The 9,963-nt window shown below is 41.0% G+C and overlaps 1 pseudogene; it reads left to right on the top strand.

The window, feature by feature from the left end:
* Positions 1-5,442: 5,442 nt before the first annotated feature.
* LOC104427983 lies at positions 5,443-6,582 on the top strand (annotated as a pseudogene).
* The last annotated feature ends 3,381 nt before the right edge of the window (positions 6,583-9,963 follow it).

The raw sequence follows: 9,963 nt of genomic DNA, 5'->3' as shown, positions 1-9,963 counted from the left end.
AACCATATCTAGGGTTATTGATGTGGATTTTAATCTAACATTGCATATGCTTTCGTTGCTTTGAAGTAAGTTTTTGTAATTTATTTATTGTTTATTTGGGTGTTAAATTGGTGGATTGCACACCCACATGATCACATCACATGTTAGGGAAATAAATTTAAAATCAATCCAAGCTGCTTGCCAAACATTTTTGAAAATAAAAGAATGGTACCGAAATGGCATTAGAGGAATCTAGTATAACCAAGTCCTTGTACCCATAGTTTCTGATTCGTAGGAGTAAAGTGAAACTCCCGTTACTTTACTTGGGTTTCTAATCGACCCATCAAAAAATAGATTAGTGACGACTCTAGTTAATAATCTTTTGTATGTTAAGGACTTTAATCTTTAAGTCGCGAATTGGTATAGGCTTGGGAGAGCCTAAGCTAAGTTTAAAGACTTAGTAGTCCATTAACCTAGTTTTAGGTGATGCACCCGAAAAATTGGTCGCGACAACAATAGACTATATGCTTGGTTTATAGACATGTTCCGGATTTATAGCTAGTAGGGTATTTGGATACAGATTTTTTGCTAGCTATCAAGATAATATGAGGTTGATAACAGGATACATATTTATTTTGGCTGGATATATAGTATCATAAAAGAGCGAGAAATAGAAATTTATATCTTCTTCTACCATGCAAGCGGAGTTTGTAGTATGTTTTTCAGCTGCTATTCGAGCTATTTAGCTCTGGAATCCCATTAGAGAGTTAATTGTTTTTTAGCCTATACAGTTGTATTGCGACAATAACTCTGCAATATTATTTATTAACAACAATAAAGGTCTTAAAGGGTCTAAGCACATAGCAGACAAGTTTAATCAGTACAAATAGTGACGTTGTAGTAGATTATATTTCTACAGAGTGATATGATTACAAATCTACTAACTAAATATCTGCACCCTTGTGTGTTTGAGCGACATGTCATTAGCATGAGTGTAGGAGCATTTTGGGATGCTATCATTTAGTGAGAGCTATTTTTATTTTTTTCTCTAATAAAGTTTACATATGTGTTTGTTATATTTAGTAACATTTCAATAAGTATTAACTTTTGCATTCAATAAAATATTTATGAATGTATTGTTATTATGTTAAGCATATATTTTGTTACACATAAATAAATGTTAACCATAAAAACAAGACATATGTGAGTTCACCGAAAGACATTCTCTAGTGGTATAGGTTTTTGAGACACTTAAGGTAAGAAAATGATGATTAACAAATAGAATCTCTCTATGAGAGGTATTATTCATTTGTCACACTACCATATTGAATCTATATTAATAAAATTAAAAGCACTCATGACCATAGAAGGTTATGTGTGTGTATATACAATTATCATTATGATTCGGTATCTGTAAGATATGATTGACTATTAAGAATTATTTCTAGACTAAGGTGCGTACATACAATACAATTTCAAATAATATAGCCCAAGTGGGAGATTGTAAGAGTTTTCATAATGTGGGATATACTAATTGTTATTGTAATTTGCCATTTTAAGGGGTTGGTTTAAGGTGAGATAAAAGATTTCTTTATTAATCTTATATGTGGTTGGCTAGGGTGGGCTAAGTAGAGCCCAGCCTGTCATGAATAAACATGGCTGGAAACTTTATAAATAATGCTTAAGTCTTTTCTCTAATCCTAATTCTTACAATTATCCTCATAAAATGAGCATTTACTTAGCGCTAAGGATGATGGGACCATCTTATTGAGTTAGTGATGCAAAAAGCAATATAGGAGAAGGAGTTGTACTTAGATCATCACTTTTCCTCTTCCGTGTCAAGAACGATGGATCCAAAACAAGTGTGTTAATTTTTCTACTCGATTGTATGTGTTCTTGTTAACTATAGCGATAATGAGATTGTGCGTTTTCACTGCTAAGCTTCTTTCTTTTTCTTCCTTCAATCCTAACTACAGAAGCTCATGCCGCCCCCACCCCTAGTCCCCAACACCATCCGTTACTGCTACCCCCATAGAGGTGTAGTTGGTTGGCAAAGGGAGAAAATGCGATAGAATTGCGATTCCAATCTGTTATGTGTGAGGAGATTTTCACAAAACGGGAGGGTCTTTTGCTGAAGTTAGTAATCTAAGTCTGTCAATTTAATTTCGATGTGTCAACCATTTAAAAGAAAAAATTTCTAAGATTGAATCTACCTTCCCTAAAAGTTTTACCATGTAAATGTACCTACCTAGACTTGGAACATCCCGTCCATGCAATTGTGATGCCACTGGGAATTAACATACCATAATGTATAATTTAGAACTGAGAGGGCCTCTCTTTTGTCTAATTTATTTGGTTGCTCTCATGTGAAAATATTGGGTGCTTGCTTCGAAAAAGCAAAATATGAATGATAGAGATTAAGAACATTTTGACAAAAATAAATAAATAAAGAAAATTGCTTTTTTCTTTCTCTTTTCGACAATAAGAACATGGCTTTGATTTAGGAAGTCTTTACATTGGTTAACGCTCAAAAGCACCCGTTTAATCTTTAAAAGGACGTCGGACAGTGTTGAAATCATATTGTTTTGGGAGTGTGAATCGTGTCTCGTGTGAAAGAATGAGGGAACAATCAGGAAAGAATCGAGTTTTTCAACTTCGTTATGAATGCGTATAGACCATAGAATGGGACGTGAACCACTGCAATGGCAAAATTCCTATTGGATAAATGAACCGGTTAAGATTTTTACGGCTCGGAAGGGCATATCCTTTCCATGCAATTGGTAGGGTCAAAGAAGACAACATATCGGACAACAGAGCAAGGTGATGATGCCTCAAGGACGGCCACCTGCAAAGGTCCATGGTTAGATTAGAACAGCCTAAGGCAAAGACTAGCTTACCACCAGAAACTGCATGCTAGAATAACCCCACTGCCAGATAAGATAGATTGCACTCCAGAGGACGAACTATGCAAGCCAGAACCAAGGAAATGGCTGAAAACACTGGATTAAACGGGCAATGTCAATAATATAAGTCCTCCCGTGTTTAGTTGAACGTGTAGGCTCTGAGTGAAGGAATGCTTACGAGGCTGTTGAGGGAAGTATCAATCAGAAAGAAAAACGCATTCATTGCTTGCAACCTATCAACTGCAAAATCAAGCATCGAACATCTCAATGGAGAGGATACAAAATGAATGGATTATGGTTAGAGCACTGATGCTATGGAGCATCTTGAACAGGATACATTTATGTTGGATATAAGGAATATGCAAGTCTCCCACAGGGAAATCTGATATCATCAGCAGGACTGACGAGTCGTGAATTATAAAAACCTAAATTAGAATGGTTTCGTTGAATTCTGTTTTCAGATCTTTTACTTTTCTTAGATCTGATCTTCAAATGCCAGGTTCTAACGATATCAGATATGATCCTGTTATTACCAGCGCTTTAATAAGGAGGACATAAAGTGTGGAAGATGAAAGCCCTTGGAATGGGTTTTGTTTCAAATCCTGACAAATAGAAAGGTAGATAATGCACAACAGTCACCAAATATAGTCCAAGACGAGCATTTGACAGGAATGGCACGATTAAGCGAGCCAAGCTTCTTTGTATATAGTGCTAAGGAATGAATAAACGAAAAAGAATTGCTGATTGTGTCAGTCTTAGTTGAAATTACACGCCGCTCAAGAGGCCTGAGAGCGATTAACTTAAAAACGAATGAGCCAAATTGACTTTTCAGCATTACAACCTTTCAAGTGTGACCTTTTTCGCAACAATTGCATTTACTTGTCCATACCGCACGTCTTTCTCTGTATGTTCCATATGGTTCCAAAGTCTGATGCACGTACTAATTATACCGCAATGGAATAAGGGAAACTGCTATTGGAAGGAGCCTTGCCGTTTAGACTTGTTGCTTCATGATAGCATACGGACTTACATCTGTGTTTCTCTTGCACGATCCGGGTACATGTCATCCTCGTTCGCCCAATCCATTAAATCTTGTGGGCTCGGCATGGGACCTACATGAGCTAACAGTTACATGCATCCGACTCATCAACAATGGCTCTTCTATTATACTTTTATTTGTTAGCCGAAGATGCGAACTTCACAGTTAAGAGACTAAAAATTGATGAGGAGTCAATCTCTTGGAGGATAATCATCTAGTTCTGGAGGTAGTGGTGTATTTTCCTCCTTCGATTCTATATACACTAGAGACTACATCGTAAGATTACCGATCTTGCCGTGCATCAGGGACCATTGTATTTTGGACTTAGGGAGGCATTCTCCAATATCCATTATATGCCGGCACTGGTATGGAACATACTGGATGTAGAGTTAAGCATTCGGTTTTCTCTTTTTAAAATCTTTTTCATTATCCTCTTCCCGAGTTAACGGAGAACGATCCTTAAACTCAGCTGTCTGAGCTTACAGGGATTGTCCCAGATAAAAAGTATCATTCAATTTCGTTATTAAAGGGTGTTGTAACTTTCAGAATTACATTCTCGGTGGAAGCATTGTATCTGACGAGTTTATGACGAGTTTATTTTGAGCTTTGTACGTGAGTGTACGTACATGATGTATGTTTCTCCAAGATATTGTTTCCGGGACAGAAATTATGTTTTACGCATCAAAGTGAATCCCAAATCAACACTATGTCAGATATCCAGACACTACACGTTCCAGCGTGCCACGGATTGTTAATAATTAGTTTGGTTTGGTGTATATCCTTAAGACACATTACCTTTGCAATGGTTTAATATGCATGTCGAACTTCTTGCTTACGTATGGGCATGATGCAAACTGTTTGAAATCAGACCGGAGGATGCGGAGTTATTGGTTTGGTTAGGGTTGCGATTTCATTGACTTTTCTTGGGACGGATTAAGTTTTTCTTCTAGACCAGCATGGATTTCTCCTACTGCCATGCAGAGTTGTGAAGAAGCCAATCACTAACTACGAAAGAAGAACTCAAACTATACCCTTCCAACAAAAGCTATATCCAATTGTATTCTATATAATGTATTTTCCAAGAGAAGAAAGAAGCCACGCCACTGGTTCAAATTTTCATTTTCGGAGCCAATGAATGACATAAGATAAGTTGATAAAGAGAAACGGCCGGTTGAGAATAGACATGCACACTGCATATGGCAAAGCAAGTTCAACGAGGCGCCCGACGGAAAATGATGATAGATTGGACACTTTCAAAGGCTGGACACTTTCAAAAGCAGCTTTATTAGAATAAGATCTGTTCACCCGCCCTTCTTCCAAAAAGATAAACACCATACACGCACATATATATAAACAGTGGAACAGTATCAACTTCTCTCACCACCTTTCCATCTTCTTTCCTCTCTCTTCTTCATCAGATAGTCATAATATAAGTTGATCACTTATACATCCTACTCTTTTTAAGCTCTTTCAAGTATACATATTCTTGGATGAAAATGACGATGATAGGTTCAATGGGCCATGGAAGTTCTCAAGTTCCAGCATTAGTTTCTTGAGCGATCATAATGTTCCTCTCCCACCTGCGATGGCTTCTCTGGAGTCCTCTGCTTTGACAGGGGTTCTACAAATCGACGTGTCCACAAGTGGAGATGATTGTGAGGAATGCTGTGCATAAGGCTGTCTCCAGCAACCCCGGCATTGAAGCCGGTCTCATTAGGTTGCTGTTCCATGATTGTTTTGTCAGGGTAATGTGATAGATAATCCCTTAATGTCAAGCCAAGTATATACGCGCATGTGCATGGAAAAACATTGCTTAGACTCAGTTCTATCCATGAGCGTCACGGTGCTGGAGACTGATAAATAGTAACCAAGTTAAACTGTGATCGCAGGGCCGTGATGCTTCTCTGCTCCTAAATTCCAGCCCAGGAAATAAGGCGGAACGAGACCATCCTGTTAGCCGCAGCTTATGAGGATTCGAGTAATTGATGAAGCAAAAGCCCGGTTGGAAGCCGCGTGCCCCAAAACAGTATCATGTGTGGACATCCTCGCCTTTGCCACTCGCGAAAGCGCATACCAGCTAGGAGGAATTAGCTACGCAGTCCCCGCTGGCCACCACGACAGCCTCGTCTTTCGCGAAGACAACATGTTACAGAACCTGCCGCCCCCTTCCTTCAATGCCAAGCCGCTGGTGGACATTTTCGCAAGCAAAGGGCTGTCTACGGACGAGATGGTGACGCTCTCAGGAGTGCACTCGATTGGCGTCTCGCGTTGCTCCGTCTTCTCAGAGCGCCTCTACGCTGTTGACAACGCAACCGATGCCCATGATCCACCATTGGATGCCAAGTACATGGCTTTCCTCGGGACCATTTGCCCGAGGCCACAGAGCAGAAACAGCGCAGCGATCCACTGGTGGCACTAGACTCAACGCCGACTGGCTTGGACAACAAGTATTTTCAGGATCTGCAGAATCACCGTGGCATATTGATTTCGGACCAGACCTTGTACTCGAGCTCTGCAATGGCCGACATGGTCGCCGACAATGCTCACGACAATAGAGCCTGCAGTCTCAAGTTCCCAATGGCCATGGTGCGGATGGGCTCCATTGAGGTCCTCACAGGCTCACAAGGTGAGGTTAGAAGACAGTGCAGCTCCGTGAATTAAAGCTGCATTTGCGCACTTGATGTTCTTTTTGTAGAATTGGGGTTGTTTCGTATCTAATTTATTCAGTTTCTGATTCCGAGTGAGTTCATTCTTTTGTATTGTGAGATTTGCTAATATTAAGGTTGTATACAATTTGTTGCTACTTATGTTTGGGAGTTTCGCTTTTCTCAAAATTCAGTGTCAAAACTTACATAGAAGGACACATGAGCATACTACTCAGGTTCATTTCTCTACCGCTTTGAGAAAATATTAGATGGTCCCAGCTCTCTATATAGTCCATGTCGGGTGGCTCCATATAGGTGGCAGGACACTCCATTTAATGCTTGCCATGTGTCTAGGTGAGGCCCACTAATTGTATTTGTCTCTCTTTTATTTTTTCCTCTACTTATCGATATGCTTAAACTCATGGGGTAGCACCACTTGATCTGGGGTTGGGTAGGACTTGGATGTGAATGTTGGCCTCGTGTGACGACCTTGTCCCAGTTGGTCCAGAATCGAGCGTTAGAGCAATTAGCACCACGACATCATGTGATTGATGAGACCCCAATGATTAATATCGTGCATGCCTCAATAGGCATGCTTTCACTCGAACCCTTCTCGCAAAATTAAGTGGTGCACCCAAAAGGGATCTCATCAATCAACTTCCTTATGCCTTACAAGTATGTCATACTCCTTGGCTCGTCTTTCAAGACAAGCTGAATGGGGGAGTCCATTAGCCGATACCTGAAGCACACCTTGAGTTCGGTCAACCGATTCACCTTGCGGTCTACACTGATTGGTTCGTCCTTCATTTCTCTTCTTCACTATTTCTTTCTTTTTTTTTACTTCCTTTTCTTTTTTCTTTCTCTTTGGCCAATGGCCAATACTTGGTCATATCCAATGACCGGCCACAAGCGAGGGTCATGTTCGCTAGATCCTACAAGGGCTGGCGGCCTAGGTGAGGGCCCTTGCCCGATCCAAGAAGATGAAGGCACCAAAAATGTTGACAATGTGGGTGGGTAGAAAATGTAGGCGAAGAAGTCACGCTTCTCTGTTGTGGCTTGTGGGTGTGTTAGTCATGTCTGGCTGAAAAGAAGAAACGATGAAGAAGAGAAAGGCATGATGCAAAAGTGAGACAAAGAGACAGATGAGTGAGGCCACCTGAACACGTGGTGAGCGCTGATTAGACTAGCTCGCCTAATATTTTCTCACGGAGTGAACGTGAAGATTCAGCCCCTAATATTCCATTTCCATCAATGACGAGCTGCATGGTTTTTTCTCAGGTGGACGGGGACTTCGGCAAGGAGACCTTATGTCCCCCTATCTCTTTACTGTTGTCATGGAGGGGTTTTCTCTGGAATTTTGAGGTCCCGTACAGCTCATAAGGATTTTAAGCATTATTGGAGATGTAAAGCCGTCAATCTCTCTCATATTTTCTTCACCGATGATGTGTTTCTATTTTGCCGGGCTGATTGTACATCGGTGAATCTCCTAAAGAGAGGTCTTGATATCTTCTCATCTTGGAGTGGATTACTTCCTAATAAGAACAAAAGTGAGGTTTTTCTTTCAGAGAGACCTCCTTCCGTTCGGAGGAATATCATTTTGGCTTTCGGGTTTCAGGAAGGGAAACTTCCAGTGCAGTAGGAGTGCCTATCATTTCTTCTAGGCTGGGAAAATCATATTGCGTTGCTCTTATTGAACGGATCACTGCTCGGGTCCAGTCCTGGACACTCCGATTTCTTTCTTTTGCAAGAAGACTCAGCTGATCAAGTCAGTACTTCATTCTATTCAAGCCTTTTGAGCCAGTGTTTTTTCCCTCCCCTATTCGGTATTAGACCATATCGTATGTATTTTGAGGCAATTTCTTTGGAATGGCTCATCCCTTGGCCGTGGAGGTGCTAAGGTTGCTTGGGAAGATGTATGTGTTCCTAAGGAGGAGGGTGGCCTCACTTTACGTAGGTTGCGAGAATGCAACAAAGCGGTCATTCTTAAATATATATGGATTTTGTTTACAGACAAAGAGTCACTTTGGTGCCGATGGATTCACTCTAACTTCTTAAAGAGGGTTAATTTTTGGGTATCTTCTACTCCAACTGTGTACTCCTGGGCATAGAAGAATATTCTAAATTTGAGAAGGGATTTTAGGCTCTCCTTCTTTTGGAAAGTGGGAGATGGTTGGTCGGTCTCACTTTGGCATGACAATTGGCACCATAAATGCCCGCTAAGCCTTTTCCTTCCAGAGTCTCTTATTGCTATTTCAAGTCTTTCTCCACAAGCGACGGTTTGCTGAATTTCTCTCACCGGCAGGCCAGCATTTCCGATATCTTCAAGAGTGTTGGGATCTTTCTCTTCCGACCCTTGCTTAGGGCCCTAACAGGTTCTCTTGGCGTGAATCGTCCTCTAGGATCTTCTCGGCGGCCTCGGCTTGGGAGGTTCTAAGAACCAAGAAAGACTGATTTCCCTGGGCCCACTTCATTTGGAACATGTCAATGGCTCCTAGGTTTCAATTTAACCTTTGGTTAATTACTAAGAATCGCCTACATACTCAGGTTTTTCTTTTATCCTATGGTAGAATTAACTATGAAGTATGTGCCTTTTGTAATGTCACTCCGGACTCAATTGATCATCTCTTTTTCGAGTGCCATGTCCCTGCAACTCTTGCGTTCTTCTGGGTTGCACAGTGTAATCTTCCTTGGCGAAATAGGACTTGGGCAAAAACCATCCGTTGGGCCCTCAGGTCCCTATCTAGCAAGGATTTTTTCCACTCCATTGCTCGGTTTTCTTTTGGAGCCATGTGTCACTTAATTTGGAAGAAAATGAACAGCATTATCTTTCGGGGCGAAGCGCTTGAGGTCTCTGCTTTGAAGAAGTACCTTATTAAAGTCGTTAAGGATAAAGTTCTTACCTTCAGCAATGTGCCGGACAACCCTAGGAACAGGCGACTTTAGCGTGGATGGGGCTTCGACCCTTCTATTTTTGACGGAATCAACACTCATCCCACCTAGTTAGGTGGTTTGCTGGGTTGTTTTCTCTGCCTAGTGGCGATTTTTTTTTGCCTAGGCTTGTGTTGCTAGGTGTTCAACTATGTTTTCCTTTTCCTTGCTTTTAATTCAGCTCCCTTCTACTAATCCTGCATGTTCGCATTATGAGTGAAAGGGTTTGGCACCAGATTTTATGTATGGTGACTTTCTCTATTTAATTATACTTGCCTTTACCAAAAAAAAAGAAAAGATTCAGCCCCTCTGTTCACCCATCAATCAATGAATGGAGAGAACCTACGTGGACGGTCGGGACCACTCAATATTTTCAATCTTCCTTCCTTTTTCCCGCTTCCCTCAATACAGTCCCAACTCAGATCCTCCCAAAGGCCGTTCCATTTGCCGCCACTGCCGCCGCCGCCGC

Source organism: Eucalyptus grandis, chromosome 11 (genome assembly GCF_016545825.1).
Source record: "Eucalyptus grandis isolate ANBG69807.140 chromosome 11, ASM1654582v1, whole genome shotgun sequence".
Taxonomy (NCBI): Eukaryota; Viridiplantae; Streptophyta; class Magnoliopsida; order Myrtales; family Myrtaceae; genus Eucalyptus; species Eucalyptus grandis.
This window is presented reverse-complemented; position numbering and strand designations above follow the sequence as displayed.